The sequence below is a fragment of the Doryrhamphus excisus genome, linkage group LG5 (genome assembly GCF_037039965.1).
Source record: "Doryrhamphus excisus strain RoL-2023G ecotype Guam linkage group LG5, RoL_Dexc_Guam_v1.1, whole genome shotgun sequence".
Lineage (NCBI taxonomy): Eukaryota > Metazoa > Chordata > Actinopteri > Syngnathiformes > Syngnathidae > Doryrhamphus > Doryrhamphus excisus.
In genome coordinates this window covers 14,309,945-14,327,770 of record NC_136361.1, presented here as the reverse complement: position 1 = coordinate 14,327,770, position 17,826 = coordinate 14,309,945, and positions in this window count along the sequence as shown.

The window sequence follows — 17,826 nt, the reverse complement described above, 5'->3', positions numbered from 1 at the left end:
AAAAAATGTAATAAATGCACTGATGGGGCGCATCTGTAGTGCTGACTGGCCACAGACTTGACAAAGACGTTCTTTGTCAAACAAATTCAACTTGTTTTTTTTGTAGGTTGCAAGACAAAGCTATACACTCCATACATCTCCTTGCATTGTCCATACAGCCAAAGTGTGCCTTTCATATGTTTTGCTTGTGTTAGGTTTGGGTTCCGGGTTGGTCTGTGTGTTGTGCACCACACATGCACCTTACATATTTCAATTAGTGCGACCAACACACATTCAGATATTTTGTAGGTCCTTCAATCAGTAGTAAATAAATATAATAATAATAAAACGGCAAATAATAAAAACTTAAGAAACCACATATAGTTGGTGGGTAAACAAATTATTTTTTTCAGATTAAAATTAAAGCATTATTAGAGCCCTGTAGACATGACAAAACACGACTATAGTCACATTTATACTCTTTTTATTTACAACATATTGCACAACTGCAGGGTCTTGAGACACATGCTAACTCGCAAACTAGAGAGCTAGCGACCTAAACGGTAGCCTCCAAGTTATTTCCTTTAAACTTAAATAGCCAAAAACTTACCACTTCCACACGGATAGGGAGGATAACTATTAACAGTTATTTAACCTTTAATATGAACATTAATCAAACGTAATAATTTTTTCTGGGTACATGATACCATACAGCATCCATATCAAACTTGTGCGGGCCGCACTAACAAACAAAATCAAGGCGGGGGCCTAAACTAGCATCCTGCGGGCCACATTTGGCCCGCGCGCTGAGTGTTTGAGACCCCTGCATCAGATGGAATCTGGGACAGGAGGGTTTGGGGTTTTAAGAAAAAAAAAGCGTTTTAAAAGTGTGAAAAACACTAAGATGTGGGGGTGACCCCAGCATTCACAAGCTCCAATGAAGCTCCACTGCATGTCACCCTAAAAACATGCTGATAAAAACCGGTCCACGATTAGTTCTAAAGCGGCAAACCCGGCCCGGGCACTGTCCAGTTTTATGTTAATTGCGGTGGCGCCTACATAGGACTCTATCGACAGTGAACGTGCCCTTCAAGGTGTTCTTTGTGGTTCAGCACTTCTGTCAAGACAGAGCGAGTCATTTCGCTCTCCCTTTATTTATATGCTTCACTACTCGGAACATCACGGTAACACTGTGAGGCCAGTAATAGATGTAAAATGGGCGCGGGGAAGGGGGAGGGGGCGAGGTGGTTGGATAGCTCACAGATGACCCACTCAGGTGTGGATATGCACACTGTGGGGTCCTATACAGTGAGGTTATCCAATGCAGAGTTAGTAGTGGTAAAGGGACTAAAAATAGATGTATTTTTAGAGATAGACTTCCTTTTATTACTTCATTAAAGGGGAACTATTACTCACTCCGCTGTGATTGATCACATTCCCGAGTGCTCAAGAGTACTTCCGGACTACTACTACTACTACTTTGTTGGTACAGGAGTAATGTACCAGCAAAGTAATGGTGCTGGAGTTCAGGAGAAGCCAAACATGAGGGTGCTGCCTTCACCTCGCCTGCCCCGAGAAGGAGCACTCATTGTCGGACACACTTTGTCAGGAGAACGTGGAGCTCAGACGGTGAGCACAAAAGAGTGCAGACAAATGTGGCACAACATCGGTCGTGGAAATGTGGTCACATTGGTGAGCTTGTAATTTGCATGCAGGTAAGCCGCTCCCTAATGCACACTATATGATACTACACAGACAACCGCTTACTTAAACAAACTAAACACGGTGCAAAACACTAATGCAACAGAAGTTACAGTTCAAGCATAACTTTCACTTTGAACAAATTTATCCATATATATTTTGACAAATTGTCTAAACATCTATGCCACAACACAAAAAAAATATTTTACATGAAAATATTGTTTTTACGAATATAACACCATGAACTCACCATGAACGTGAACGAATTACAATTTTCAACTGAACTGTGTGCTTGTACGCGTTTGCACGCATGTGCATACGTTTAAATTCCCTTCAATGCGTAACCTCCCATGCGCTACACGACGACATGCCTTTTCACTTCCTGGTTGTTGCAGAGCATGGACTGTTTTTCAATGGGGCGAAAGGTCTTCGAGCGAAAGGCGGGGACCTGGACTGGTCGCCGGCCAATCACAGGGCACATAGAGACAAACAACCATTCACACTCACATTCATACCTATGGACAATTTGGAGTCGCCAATTAACCTAGCATGTTTTTGGAATGTGGGAGGAAACCGGAGTACCTGGAGAAAACCCACGCATGCATGAGGACAACATGCAAACTCCACACAGAGGGTGGAATTGAAGTCGGGTCTCCTAGCTGAGAGGCCTGCACGCTAAACACTCGCAGCCGGGATCCTAACAGCTTATACTAAATAAACCCAAACAATTCTGGCCAATCAAACCACTTCAGGGCGTGACTGACCATTGTTTTCCAGCCCCAACAAATCAAGCACAAGAAGCGTAACACATAAAAAGGCAACTTACATACAGTAGGTGTAAAGTTAGAGATTACATTTTCAAGTAACTCAATAAAATAACGTATCAAATATTACTATATATTCATCACACTTTAATTTAACACCCCTAATTGTATTGTCCATGATCCATAATTCTTCTGGATCAACTTGATCTAGTAAGATGATCTAATGTAGCAGTTCATAGGGTCTGCATACAGAATGTTTCGGCTTGCGTTGAGTCGTATTGTTATTCAAACTCCCTTATGACCTCTGCCACCGTGATGACAAACCAGCACAAAAAAAAAAAAACACCATGCTGTATTTTGCATGTCACAGTCTTGAATCCTGAGACTCGCATTTCATTTGAATTCATGAACACACTTGAGCAGTGTTTTGATAAGTGGAGTGAGTGTCAGCGCCATCTCACGTCTAATTGGTTGAGCACATATCTGGAGACGGGTCCAGACAGGGGTTCCCAACTCGTAGATCAGAAGGAGCCGGTCTTCCATCACGCCAGCAAGGTCACTTGTCACTTAACATCCCTCGACCACTGTGCATGTTTGATTTGCTTGACACATTAACAGACAACTCTGACATTTACTTGTGGATGCTAAGAGGACAATGCCCTTTAAACTCTTCGTCTTCACAACGCCCCGAAATGGCGACCGGGGGCTTATTCTTAAATCACCAATTAGAAAGTGTTTAAAATGCATTGGAATCAATTAGTGTTTAACATAAGGTGAAGTTAAAGGCGTATAGCGCAATCATCTCTTGTGCTGCGCTTACACACTATTAATCAAATGCATGCAAAAGTCATTATGTGGCCACAGAAGAGCATCAGCACTTTTAAAAGCCCAAACAACAAGTCTTCCATACTCAAAAACATTGTCACCTCCAGTCCATACCATGGAATTGGTAGCAATTAATTTTGAGCAATGCCAATATTGTCTTAACTGAAAGGTGTCTTTCTTTCTCTAGAGCCTGTCATGAAAGAAAAGCCTCCTTCTTCATGAACATCTCATCCGCCTGTAGATAGATGAAGATGCCCTATTACAGTATATGCCATAAAGCAGGCTTTGCTACACATCTTAAAGCAAAGCCTGGGGCTGGAACAGTCAGCTACAGACTTAGGAGCTGTAAGTTTGATCATTTTCATACTGTTTTCAGCCAATAAGCTAACCTAGTATGATGTTGCTGTTAAAGTGTGACTGTAACGTTAGCATTCTGGCTCGCAAGTGCTGCTAATTGTGATTGCAAAGTCTATTCCATTGTCCCACTTTATGAGTCACTCACTGAAGTGAATCGGGTACTGGATTCACACACAAAAACAGAACAACACACACACGGGCAGAGGTGTAGATCAGGTGTGTTCAAAGTGCCATGTTTTGTTTCGTTTTTCATTCATTCATTCATTTTCTACTGCTTTTGCTCATGAGAGTTGCGGTGGAAGCTGGAGCCTATCCCAGCTGTCTTTGGGCGAGAGGCGGGGTACACCCTGGACTGGTTGCCAGCCAATCACAGGGCACATATAGACAAACAACCATTCACACTCACATTCATACCTACGGACAATTTGGAGTCGCCAATTAACCTAGCATGTTTTTGGAATGTGGGAGGAAACCGGAGAAAACCCACACATGCACGCGAAGAACATGCAAACTCCACACAGACATGGCCGAGGGTGGGATTGAACCCTGGTCTCCTAGCTGTGAGGACTGTGCCGCCCTGTTTTGTTTTTTTTTTTTGTTTTGTTTTTTTTTTTATTACTGGTCCGCAGCACATTCAAAAACTATAATTTAACAAAGAAAGCTAAATATCAGCAGCAGTATTAAACATTTTGTTGAAATTTGCATATTATTTCAACAATAATAAGCTGGAAACATGGGCACGAAACAACATGATTTCTTGATTAATATATTTTTGAAAAAACGTGACAGAAGCTGCAAAATTAAAATCACTATGTGGTGAGGGACATGTAGGCGTAGACAAACACACTCATTAGCATTAAAGCTACAGACACACAAAACTGTGTTCCCAGTCGGGTTTGCCAACAGCATTTAAACTACAACACACTTCCAAAATATTAAATGGCACCTTTGAGACTTGAAAAATGCTGAAAAATACTTTAATAAGCATCGGACTACTGATATGACCCCCGTTGTTCTGAAACATCTTGAGAAAAATTCAGACTTTGTTTTTTGTCTGTGTAGTAACCTTGTCGATAGTCCTTCTAATCACTTGTCCACTACAGAGTTCATTTTGTTGGCATCTTGTCCACCTTCGTGCCCTGGTGAAGTTGCCCAATCAATGACACAAAGGTCACGACCTACAGGGTGACTGTCTAGCAGCCAAGCATTGAGTCACTCCGCCCTGGCCGGCGAATGCATAAAGCTGCTCGTGGTGCAATAAAAAAGATTTAACACTGCAACGCTACCTGCCCGCCATCGGTGGCTCTTTTGGTTTTCTTTTGATTAATAATGGGTCGAGAGGGATTTATTGTATGTGCTGTCTTTGCCTCAGCGATTTAATAATGGTGCTGGAGGAACATGATTAATCAAAAAGAGGGGGGGCGTCACCCTACCTTTGTAAAAACGCACAAAATTAATGAGTATTTGTTTGCGAGATGCGACTAGCATGTGGCTACACAAGCATCAGAGGGAGTAATGATCAGGAGTGCGGGTGTAACGGTACACCGTCGTCACAGCTCAATTTTAAGCTCAAGATTTTTGGGTAGAGTCGGGGATGAAAATGCGAAACAAAACTGCTTAGCTTTCACGTGAAGAGCTTAGATGATTTCTCAATAAGGGCTCTCCTCAACATCCATCCCCCCATTAAGAAATGACTATTATGACCATAAACATAAACCATAAACACTATCCACCCTGCTTAAAAAAACAGCATAGCCCAGCTACCAGCAAGACCGGCATAGACCAGTATATGTTGTGGAGACCAGCATACCAGCAAGACCAGCATGGGAATTATGCTGGTTTATGCTGGTCCACCAGCTGAGCCAGCATAGACCAGCATAAAATCCATCTGGATGGATGGATGATATTGATCCATGAAGAGGAAAACTCTGCCGATATTCATCTTACATTTAAATATAACTTTATATTTTATGTGGTTTACTGTTATTTTTGACAAAAATGAGGAAACTTATTTTTTTTCATGATGAAAAACAGTCTTCGTTGCGACTGGACCAAAATGTTAGCGGGTGGTCCATCCGATGTTCAAAATGCATGACATTTCTGCCTAGCTTAGCACGCACGATGCAAGTGCATCGTCTCATTCACTGGGGATGGATGCAATTGATGGGTGAAATCTAGATTCATTGTGATGCGTTTGTGGGTATCGTTAAAATCCGATTCAAGCACCGTTTTATTAATGTTCAACTTCAACCTATATGCTGTTCCCTCGGTGCACTGAATGCACCATCATTATTTCGCGTTTTGTATTGAATACGGACGAAAGCCATGAGGCATATACAAATACTAGTTGCTCGCACGCAAGCAGCAGCGTGGAAGTTTCTATATTTAACCCACCCGCAACATTTAAATGGTATGTTTGGAAACACTTCGGATTTTCAAAGAACGGCGGAAAGCTCGACAAAACGTCCGTCATTTGCAAAGAAGCCGTGCAACGGCAGCACAACAAACCCCCTAAAAAAGGGGACACCACAGCACGGAAAAGTCTACCGCCGCCTCACCGCCTAGTTCCACGTCGGACACCACGGAAAAACCAAGCAAATCAGGTCAGAACAAGTGGATCTGTTGAAAGTGTCACTTTAACTTTGTTGTTGCTGCATACTGTATTTTTTACAGCAGTAATTATTGTTTAATTGTTATACTCCACCACTGAACCACTGCTATTGTAATTGCATAAAGATGTGAAAGTGTGAGGAAAGTTGTTTTTGAAAAGTTGTTGCTGTTTTAAGATGGCAAAAAAAAAAAATATCAAGAAGTGGTGCATAGTAAAAAAGACAAACAGCACTTATTTAAGGAATAAAGCCAAATCCTTTTTGTAGGACCATAATGAATTCCATTTTTTCCCTTTGCTTATTTGCATCATGTTGAATTGCATCATATCGCAAGAAATTGCACCATATCATATCGGATTGATGTGAACTAAATGATTTTCGTATCGTATTGCATCATATCGTATCGCCAGAAAATTTCATGTATCGTTAAAGTATTGTATTGCTGACAGTGCATCGAGATGTGTATCGAATCGTCCTCAATGCTGAGATTCACGCCCCTAGTGACGACGCACAGATTTGTGGATCTGCTTTAAACATTCATTCATTCATTCATTCATTTTCTACCGCTTAGCCTCACAAGGGTCGCGGGGGTGCTGGAGCCTATCCCAGCTGTCTTTGGGCGAGAGGCGGGATACACCCTGGACTGGTCGCCAGCCAATCACAGGGCACATATAGACAAACAACCATTCACACTCACATTCATACCTATGGACAATTTGGAGTCGCCAATTAACCTAGCATGTTTTTGGAATGTGGGAGGAAACCGGAATACCCAGAGAAAACCGAGATGGCCAAGGGTGGAATTGAATCCTGGTCTCCTAGCTGTGAGGTCTGTGCGCTAACCACTCGACCGCCGTGCCACCCTACTTTAAATATATTCATTCATTCATTCATTCATTTTCTACCGCTTTTCCTCACGAGGGTAGCAGGGGGTTGCTGCAGCCTATCCCAGCTGTCTTCGGGCGAGAGGCGGGGTACACCCTGGACTGGTTGCCAGCAAATCACAGGGCACATATAGACAAACAACCATTCACACTCACATTCATACCTATGGACAATTTGGAGTCACCAATCAACCTAGCATGTTTTTGGAATGTGGGAGGAAACCGGAGTACCCGGAGAAAACCCACACATGCATGGGGAGAACATGCAAACTCCACACAGAGATGGCCGAGGGTGGAATTGAACCCTGGTCTCCCAGCTGTGAGGTCTGTGCGCTAACCACCCTGCTTTAAATATAATCCATCCAAAACAAAAAAAAACGGAATGCATTGTGCAGAAAGATGGCAGTAAACGTGTCCGCAATCTCAAGCAGCAGCTGAAAGCTCAACGGACGGATATTCTTTCGAAGGTAAGTTACATGAAGTTGTGTTAACATATCATATCCAGACACAGCTGGCGTTTGATACATTTCTTATTAAGCCTAAAGCTTTCCATGTCAGTCATTCCGCAAACTGAGTGTTAGCTTTATGCGTGTGTTACTGTTACGTGATTACAGAACACGGAAAGATTTTTGACGCGTGCCAAGCCTTTTGTGTCCCGCTGTGTATTCTCCCAGACTCTAGCAGGTACAAGAACCTTCCTCTCACTCCGCAGTAATAATCATGTTCCAGCGAGCATGGCACCATCGCAAAATAATGATGCACTGTCCTGTTGGCTCATTTATCAGCATGTTTTACAACAGGCGCCGGCTGGAAGTAATTAAACTCTGCCATCACTACAATGAGAGAGCCGTCACACACACACACACACACACACACGCACACACACCCTACTTAATAGACACCCAATGAGAGACACTGGAGGCCTGCCTGGTAATTGTAGCTCCTACTACACCAATTCCCTAAAAGATCCTATCGGAGTCTAAGCATGCATCGTTATCAATGCAAGTCTACTTAGCCAAGCTCTAGTCTGGGACACGGAAAGGAGGAGGTAAGGGCAGGAGGATGGAGGTTACGAGCCCCAGACGTTCAATAAACAGATAAATACCCTACACAGTTAATCTGGCACTTATAAGATTTCCGTTATAATCTAATAAAGGCACAAATTGATCTTCTCGGGGGACAGTGAAATCCTACTGCAATATGCAATCCATACTGTTAAGAGCAGCACTCGGAACGGAAATTCAGCAAAAAAATCAAATCTGTTAACGGTTTGAGATCGTCTGTCATCCCAGCAACAATAATTGGTGCTTCTCTCAAGGATACGTTCGCTATTAAGAAGCCTGATAGACAATTTGCATGGCGGCTCACCATGCGCGGTGCTTTCTTAACCATACCTGTACCATTTAGTATCACTTATAGCTCTAATGGCACAATTACCCTTCACCACTGCCGCTAATAGGACTCTAAAAGATCCTTTTGACGTCGGGGGCTGATGTTACGACCCTCGTACGTACCCCCTCCAAACCTCCATTTAGCTCCCACTCAGTCCAAGCCCCCCTGTTCCATCCGGAGTTATCGATCCGGCCTCCCCCAGTCTCTAACAGCGATCCTCCCCCCTTACTTATCTAACGCCGTCCTTAACCGTGATCTCTCCACCTACGTTAATTCCCCTGATAATCAAATAGGCCCAGTTTGGCCTTTCAGTAGTAGAGCATGGAGCTACAGTATACGGGGCGTATAACGGTACCAGCAAAGGTGGCGGGGGCGGCAAAACACAGTGGTATCCAGGGAGGCTGTAAACATCCATTAGTGGTTAACCGTTCCTACTCATTTTTCCTCCCCAAAGCTCTCTCATTAGCGCAGCCAGCCCTGACAGGTAAACAGCACTAATGGGAATGGACTATCAATAAATGCCCACTGTGTTAACAGGAAGTGCTAGCAGTGGGACCAACAAAGATAAAGACAGAGAGCCCAGGGCTTGGGGATTTCTCATATAAATAGATGTAAACATGCATGGAGGTTGGAAGTAATACATAGATATGGCACCGTTGGCTCTGATTGGAAGCGGAAAGAGAAAAGAATCCACTCCTATTTATGGGGATAATGGGAATAATGACTTCCAGGGTCACACTGTTCACATCATAAAACCTTTAATGCTCTCGAGGGGCATGCAAGTGTAAAAATAAGTTAACTACTGTTAACAGTAAAAGGCCAAAACCCTCCATCTTAATATTCAGAACAAAAGGCGTCTCATTATGTTATTTTTTTTTTAAGGCTTCTGTATGTCACCGTCACAAGAGTACATTATAAGACTTATAACTTATGATGTTACTAATAATGGGCTGCACGGTTCCCAAGTGGTTATTGTGCAGGCCTCACAGCTAGGAGACCCGAGTTCAATTCCACCACGCATGTTTTCTCCGAGTACTCCGGTTTCCTCCCACATTCCAAAAACATGCTAGGTTAATTGGTGACTCCAAATTGTCCATAGGTATGAATGTGAGTGTGAATGGTTGTTTGTCTATATGTGCCCTGTGATTGGCTGGTGACCAGTCCAGGGTGTACCCCGCCTCTCGCCCAAAGACAGCTGGGATAGGCTTCAGCACCTCCTGCGGTAGAAAATGAATGAATATTGGACACAGGGCTGCACGGTGGTCGAATGGTTAGCGCGCAGGCCTCACAGCTACGAGACCCGAGTTCAATTCCACCCTCGGCCATCTCTGTGTGGAGTTTTCATGTTCTCCCCGTGCATGCGTGCATTTTCATCCCACATTCTAAAAACATGCTATTTTAATTAGCGACTCCAAATTGTCCATAGGTATGAATGTGAGTGTGAATGGTTGTTTGTCTATATGTGCCCTGTGATTGGCTGGTGACCAGTCCAGGGTGTACACCGCCTCTCGCCCAAAGACAACTGGGATAGGCACCTAGGCACTCCAGCACCCCCCGCGACCCTCATGAGGAAAAAGCGGTAGAAAATGAATGAATGAATGAATGTGACTAATAGTGGGCTGCATGGTGGGCAAGTGGTTAGTGTGCAGGCCTCACAGCTAGGAGACCCGAGTTCAATTCCACCCCGCATGTTTTCTCCGAGTACTCCGGTTTCCTCCCACATTCCAAAAACATGCTAGGTTAATTGGTGACTCCAAATTGTCCATAGGTATGAATGTGAGTGTGAATGGTTGTTTGTCTATATGTGCCCTGTGATTGGCTGGTGACCAGTCCAGGGTGTACCCCGCCTCTCGCCCAAAGACAGCTGGGATAGGCTCCATCACCTCCCACGACCCTCATGAGGAAAAAGCGGTAGAAAATGAATGAATGAATTTTACTAATAGTGGGCTGCATGGTGGTTAGTGTGCAGGCCTCACAGCTAGGAGACCCGAGTTCAATTCCACAACTCTAATTTCTGTATGTGTAATGTGGAGCTACTGTGAGGTTTCCCAGCATGCTTTGCAGCTTGGGTACACTTTTGAATAAATGTTAGTGCATAGTGTTATTTGGAAACCCACACAACCCACATGGTGCAGTTGCATCATGTGTTTGTATTTGTTTTAGTTTTCTTTGCATGTTTGTGTCCATTTCAGCTGTGCTAAAAGAGCGTAATTGCTGGATAATCGGTGGAAATACAGAGAACTTCCGTTTAGTAAGAACATTGTTGGCATCATAATTATTGACAGACAACCCAGACAGACAACCCAGGCAAAAATCTGCACCGCACTGAAAAATGTCAACTTTGGGTTGCGATTCATTAGTTTAGAATCCCTGGTTTAAAGGCACAAATTGAACAAAAAATATCTATATTTTTCAAAACTTACAACTTATACTGCATAGAAACTATTGTGAATTGGCACATGGCCCTAATAAGATGACTGGTATTTATGTACATGTACAGTATATAGTACACACACACACAAAAGCTGTTTCAGAGCGCTGATCCACAATTTGCAGTCATGCTCTTGTCATGATTCAATGATAGCTGAACTATGGAGCTAAACTTTGTCAAACCGCTATCATTAGCTCACAACAAAACAAATGTACATGCATGTGTCACATAGTTTCGACCCAATGTAACAAGCAATGCCAGACGTGAGTACCAAAAGGTAGAAAAAAAAGACAATTATATGCAAGCATATCAAATCCTCAAAGACAGTAGGAAGAATTACCAGAAGGTTGTTAAGGCCGACAAAACATAATACTTCTCTGAATTGATATCACATCATTTTAATGTTAATGTACTTGCACATATACAGCCTTGGGGTTTCAGAGACCTTCCAGTCAGGTTTCAGAGCCTTCCACAGCCCTGAGTCTGTACTTCTAAAGGTTTTTAATGACCTACTTTTAATGACTGATTCTGGTGGTTCAGCCATTTTAGTGCTTTTAAGACCTGCCTGCTGCTTTCACTGTGGATCACACTATTCTTTTATCCACCGCTCAATTTGACTGTGGAGTACCCCAGGGATCAAATCTTGGTCCATTTTGTTTGCTCTGTGCCTCTACCCACTCATTGTGATGTTTAGAAAGCATGACATCGCCTACCAGTTTTATGCCAATGACTGCCAAATATACCAAGTGACATCAAGGTATGGTTGGTTCAAGACTAAGAGTGTCTTGCTGAATCAAAGCGGCCAACTTTTGGGCCCCCTCAAGAACCATCTATATGTCCTGCAGCCACCAAGCTTGCCGTCACAAACAATGTGATACTATAATAAGCCACAATGCACTTTCTAGCTTATGGTTAGTTCAGAACTCTGCGGCACTGCTTGTAAAAGGAGCCAAAAAAGGGGAGCACACCACCCCAATTCTCGCCTCCTTGAATTGGCTGCCTGTATGTTTGAGAATTGATGTTAACATTGTATTTACCGCATCCCAATTTGATGTCCAAAGGCCAGATCCAACTAGTAGTGCCTAAGACGAGAGACTTAAGACCAGGCCTTTTCTGTTGTCAGCCACAAACTATGGAACACTCTGCCCACTCATGTAAAAACCCTCCATTCTAATGTAAACAACAACGGAGTAACGCTCATTTATTTTACAGTCAATGTAACCTTCTAACACTTTTGTCATGCAAGTGTAAAAATAAGTTTAACTACATTCATAGTGAAACACACACATGATGCCAGCATGCCAAGCCTCCTCTCCGGCAAAGAAAGCACAGCAGCGACTGCACTTCCTGCGACGGATGAGAAGAGCCTCCCTTTCCCCTCCTATCCTGACCACTTTCTACAGAGGGACCATCGAGAGCCTGCTGACCAGCTGCATCTCCGTCTGGTCTGGGAGCTGCAAGGCCTCGGACTGGATGTTACTGCAGAGAGTGGTGAGGACAGCATAGAAGATCATCGGGACCCTGCTCCCACCCCATTAAGGACATAGCAAACACCCGCTGCGTATCAAGAGCCCGTCGGATCTACTCCGACCCCACACACCCCCAGCATGGACTGTTTTCTCGCCTGGCGTCGGGGAGAAGGCTCTGCAGCAGCCGCTGTAGAACAAGCAGGTTTAGAGACAGCTACTTCCCCCTGGCCATCAGACTGCTCAATGCCAAATAAGCCCCTCTACCTGCCAACACGCACAACCAAAACTTTAAATTATTGTTATTTATTCTAAATTATTTGTAAAAATTACTGTTTACGCTGTACATTGTTCATATTTGATGTCATCTATTTATTCTCCACAGCCAGGCAACGACATTTCGTTGGCAATTTCACTGCTGTGTTATTGTGCAATGACAATAAAGAAAGTCTATGTCTATGTCTATCAGTAACAAAGGTTCAATGTCCTGTCCCTTGTTCTTTTTTTTAAACTACAAAGCAACAACATGATTAACTGTAAAACAAATGTAAAATTAACATAGTAAAACGCACAAACCCTCAGTCTTAAATTTACAAAGGAGTAATGCGTCATGCCACAGATGTGCCTCAAGGACCCAAATAGATTTTTTTTTCTTATCCCTCACCTTACAAGTGTATAAATAAGCTAATCCCTGCTGATAAAAGGAAAAAGCAATAAACATAAACAAAGCCGATTTTGCTGAAATATTTTGGTCAAATTACAAATGATGGTTGAACTTTGTAGTTTCAGACATTTTTGTAGCAATAAAAGAAGAAAGCAAGCATACATGATCTAATAAAATAAGATCTAAAGTCTTAAAGCTTTGATGTTGGTACTATTGTGGCATTCAATGTCCTCACCCAGGTGCTTCCAGGGCTGAGTTGGTGTGTGGGTATAGTCTGACATCCCTCTCTTAGCGCTTATATTTGGAGTAGTGGGGGGGGGGGGTATACTGGAAGGCAGAAACAGAGAGTGGCTAAAGAAAAAGAGAAGGGTGGGGAGGAGGTGGGCTTGGGGGAGATGAAGGAACGATGTTATTTATGTTGTGGAGCAGGTTCACTCTGAGTTCACCTTACCATGAGACGTCCCCCGGCGGTGACAAGCACACTGAGCGCCTTGTCTGCCAACATGGGGGTGTGAGCGCTCCGGCTCGTCCAACTGCTTGTGTATATCTGTGCTTAAACGTGTGTGCTTACATACGCGGCTCTGGACTTAAGGGTCAAACGCTGAGCAGCAACATCTCAGAGAGGACAAAGGATGAACCGTGAGAATGTGTGTGTGTTTTTCATGGGCTTGCGACCAAGGATGTGCAGCACTAAATCTCTACTGCATCGGCAGTGGATACAGATACTAAAACCAAGATTACAGCCACAAAGATCCTCTATACAACAGGAACACTCTGCTGTTTTTAAGGCCCTGCTGCAACAACGCCAGTCAAAGATCCTATGACAGCGGTGCTCTGCTGTTTTTAAGATCATACTGCAAAAACGCTAATCAAAGATCCTTTATATGCTTCAAGGAATCTGGTGCAAAAAGTTTAGGTTAGTTTTGATGTGAACTAGAAGGGTCGGTCTGATTTGTTGGATTTAATTGAGCGTTTAAATATATACAGATTTTTTTCAATTATATTGTTGTATTTTATAGCAAAAATACAGATACTCATTTAAATATGTACACATTTTTTTCAATTATATTATTATTTTTTTATTTAAATTGTGAATTTATTTAAATGTTTTCCGTACTTGTGCACCTCGTACTTCGGTATGAGGTGCATTATTAAAAAAAAAAAAAGGAAGTGAACAAATGTAACAGTTACTGATTGTAAAAGCACCAGATGGAGGGGTAGGATTTAATAAGCTTTAGTTCTTCCTACTCCTTTTGGACATGTGGAACTGTGAACTGATTATGGGATGCACTCCATTGTAATCTGATGCATGTTCAAATGAAATAAAACCATTACCATTACTTTTTGGTCTTTAAGTATTGTGGATTTTTATTATATTTGTATTTTTGTAATTTATTTATTATGTACAATTACTTCATATTGTGTTTGATCTTCCAGAAGCTCAAACAGGTAAAGTATGGGAACATATACTGCATACATTTTACTTCCTACAACAATTTGAGACACTATGTTTAATAATCATTCAGTTTAATTCAGTACAACTTGGGATTTTAGAGTTCCAGATGACGGCAATAGGCTGTATTTAATTTTAAAATGATAATAATCCATATTTAAATCCTATAAACCAATCAGCTTCCATTAGTAATCAGCAACTAAACCACATGAGTGTACATTCACTCACCACAAAAACACAGGAAATGATGTAACAGCTTGTCTAGGACTAGATACTCGTTCTAATACTTTCTTTCCAACAAGCAGCCCCCACCCCAGTCCTGACTTAGACATCCACCGTTCTAATTACGCCAGCTGACCTCCTGCAGGTCGCCTGAGTAAAAGCCCCCCTCCCCAAAAGATCAATATTCATTCTTTAAGATCTGTCATGTGCTTTTGACACTATCGACCACGACCTGCGTCTGCTCCCCCCTCCCCTCCCTTTGTTCTTTATTCATCTATTTATCCCCCACCTCAATCCGGCCACCATATCAGCACTTAAATACTGTATACTCTCTGGTACTTCTCCAATTTGCCCGGTAACACAATTACTTGACTTTCTATTAACAGTAGCACTTACCTTCAAACTCCTCGAATCCAGAATAGAACCCCACTGAGGTGAAGACATCACAGATCTTCCACTAGGCTGGAATCTGGAAAAAAAAACATGGGACCATGTAGTTGAACTCGACTGAGACTTCCGTCCTGTTGTGTATTTTGAACATAAAATACAGCACAGGCGGCACGGCGGAGAGTGGTTAGCACGCAGACCTCACATCTATGAGACCCAGGGTTCAATCCCACCCTCGGCCATCTCTGTGTGGAGTTTGCATGTTCTCCCCGTGCATGTGTGGGTTTTCTCCGGGTACTCCGGTTTCCTCCCACATTCCAAAAACATGCTAGGTTAATTGGTGACTCCAAATTGTCCATAGGTATGAATGTGAGTGTGAATGGTTGTTTGTCTATATGTGCCCTGTGATCGGCTGGTGACCAGTCCAGGGTGTACCCCGCCTCTCGCCCGAAGACAGCTGGGATAGGCTCCAGCTCCGACCCTCGTGAGGAAAAGCGATAGAAAATGAATGAATGAATGAAACCATTAAAACTTTATGCTCATCTGCGTTTACATTTTTTAGTTCAACACAACGGGATGCTGTTGTGACAACGTAATAGCTAGTAAATTGTGCTTTTGTGAAAGGAAATCACGCTAATGGTCTTCAAGTTCAAAGATTGTCAGATGTGGATGACTTACAGAGCAGGTCTAGAGGGTCAATAACCACTCAAAATTCAAAAATGTCACTTGTTTTTTCACATTTCATGGCACCCTCAATGGGCTGTGGACATCCTGAAAATTGTACAATCATTACACAAATACATAATGATGTACGGACAGGTAGACAGACTAGAGCTGTCCCATGTAGTTGTTAAGCATGAACCTATGAGACCTGCTCGGATGAGAGGTGAAACGCCTTCTGAGACAACCCAAATGGTATGGTTGTGATCGAATTAACCCTTCGTCCCATTAAAGCAGGGGCCTCAAACACGCGGCCCGCGGGACACGAGTTTGAGGCCCCCGCCTTGATATGAAAGTTTAATGTTAGTGCGGCCTGCGCAAGTTTGATATGGATGCTGTAAAAAATTATTACGTTTGATTAATGTTCATGTTAAAGGTCAAATAACTGTTAATAGTTATCCTCCCTATCCATGTGGAAGTGGTAAGTTTTTGGCTATTTAGTTTAAAGGAAATAACTTGAAGGCTACCGTTTAGGTCGCTAGCTCTCTAGTTTGCGAGTTAGCAAGACCCTGCAGTTGCGCAATATGTTGTAAATAAAAAAAGAATAAATGTGACTCTTGTCGTGTTTTGTCATGTCTACAGGGATCTAATAATGCTTTGTTAATTTTAATCTGAAAAAAAATAATTTGTCTACCCACCAACTATATGTGGTTTCTTAAGTTTTTATTATTTGCTGTTTTTTTAATTATTATTATTATTATTATATTTATTTATTACTGATTGATTTTCTTTATTCTTGATTTTTTTATTTATTTTTCATCTTATTTTGTGTAGCAAAATAAAAAGTAAGATACTTGAGAACAGTGGAATGTTTTATCAGAGCTTTTATTGTAGAAAATCGAAACCAAAGCAAAGTTTATTCATTTTTCTGTTTTTAATAAATGTGTTTTTTTTTTTTTTAGAAAACCTGATGTGGCCCAGTCTCGCCCAGACCCTAGCTCCCGTGGCCCCCAAGTAAATTGAGTTTGAGACCCCTGCCTTAAAGGGTGTGCCAAATTTCACGGTGAGTCGCCTAAATGCCATTAAGTTACAGCGGTTGTTTCTGTAGAGAGCAGTGAGCTGTGTATTCCAACTTGTGGGTGTCAAATGTCTGGAGTTAATAACAGTGTCCATTTAAATACAATAATATTTAAATAATAGCACACAGTGAGGGTGCACGTTTAGACATATTTTCACAGTCCAGGAGTGGAAGCTTAAACAAATAAGTGCAGTCATAAATAGTACAGTATGCTAATTGTCATTGGGTGGATTGCGGCATTTTATGTACATCAACAAAAAGGTAAACAATTTCGACCAAAAGTTTGTAAAACCAATGAAAAGTAAACATCCAATAAAGTACATAAATTATGGAGACTATCACTAACTGGTGAGATGTGGGCAATGGGTCGGTTTAACTAGGCTCTGCTTCTGCCTACTCCTTTTCAGGTATTTTGAATTGTGTAATCATGTGATGTACTTCAATGAAACTTTGTTCAGCATGAATTAATAACTAAATCATTATCATGATCCTAAGTGTTAGAAACTAAACGAGAGCATGGAGAAAGATGAGTGCAAGGCCCTGAAGACCTCATCTTTTACTTGTAGTGCATCGTTGACTTTGGCCTCATATTCTCCTCGCCGGTGTTTTTTCAGAGATAAGCACCACGTGGCTAATGAACAAAGAGAGTGCTTGTTGAAGGTCAGCCTCTTAATTTAGGGCCCCCACACCCCCTCCCTCCAGCCCCCGGTCCTCCAACGGCCCGGCTCTTCTGCAGCTAAACATGCATCAATGTAATAACATCAAGGACCCTCCTGTTTCACAACTCTTGCATCTTTTTTTTTTCTTATTATCCAATTTTGTCCGGCGTATTTTACATCGCCGTATATTCACCTTTATCTGAATTATGTTGATTTTTTATTTAAAAGGGGGAAGGGTGTTGCTCCCAGAGAGGTTACAGTGCACATCCGACGTCTGCTGATGATAGGGAAACAA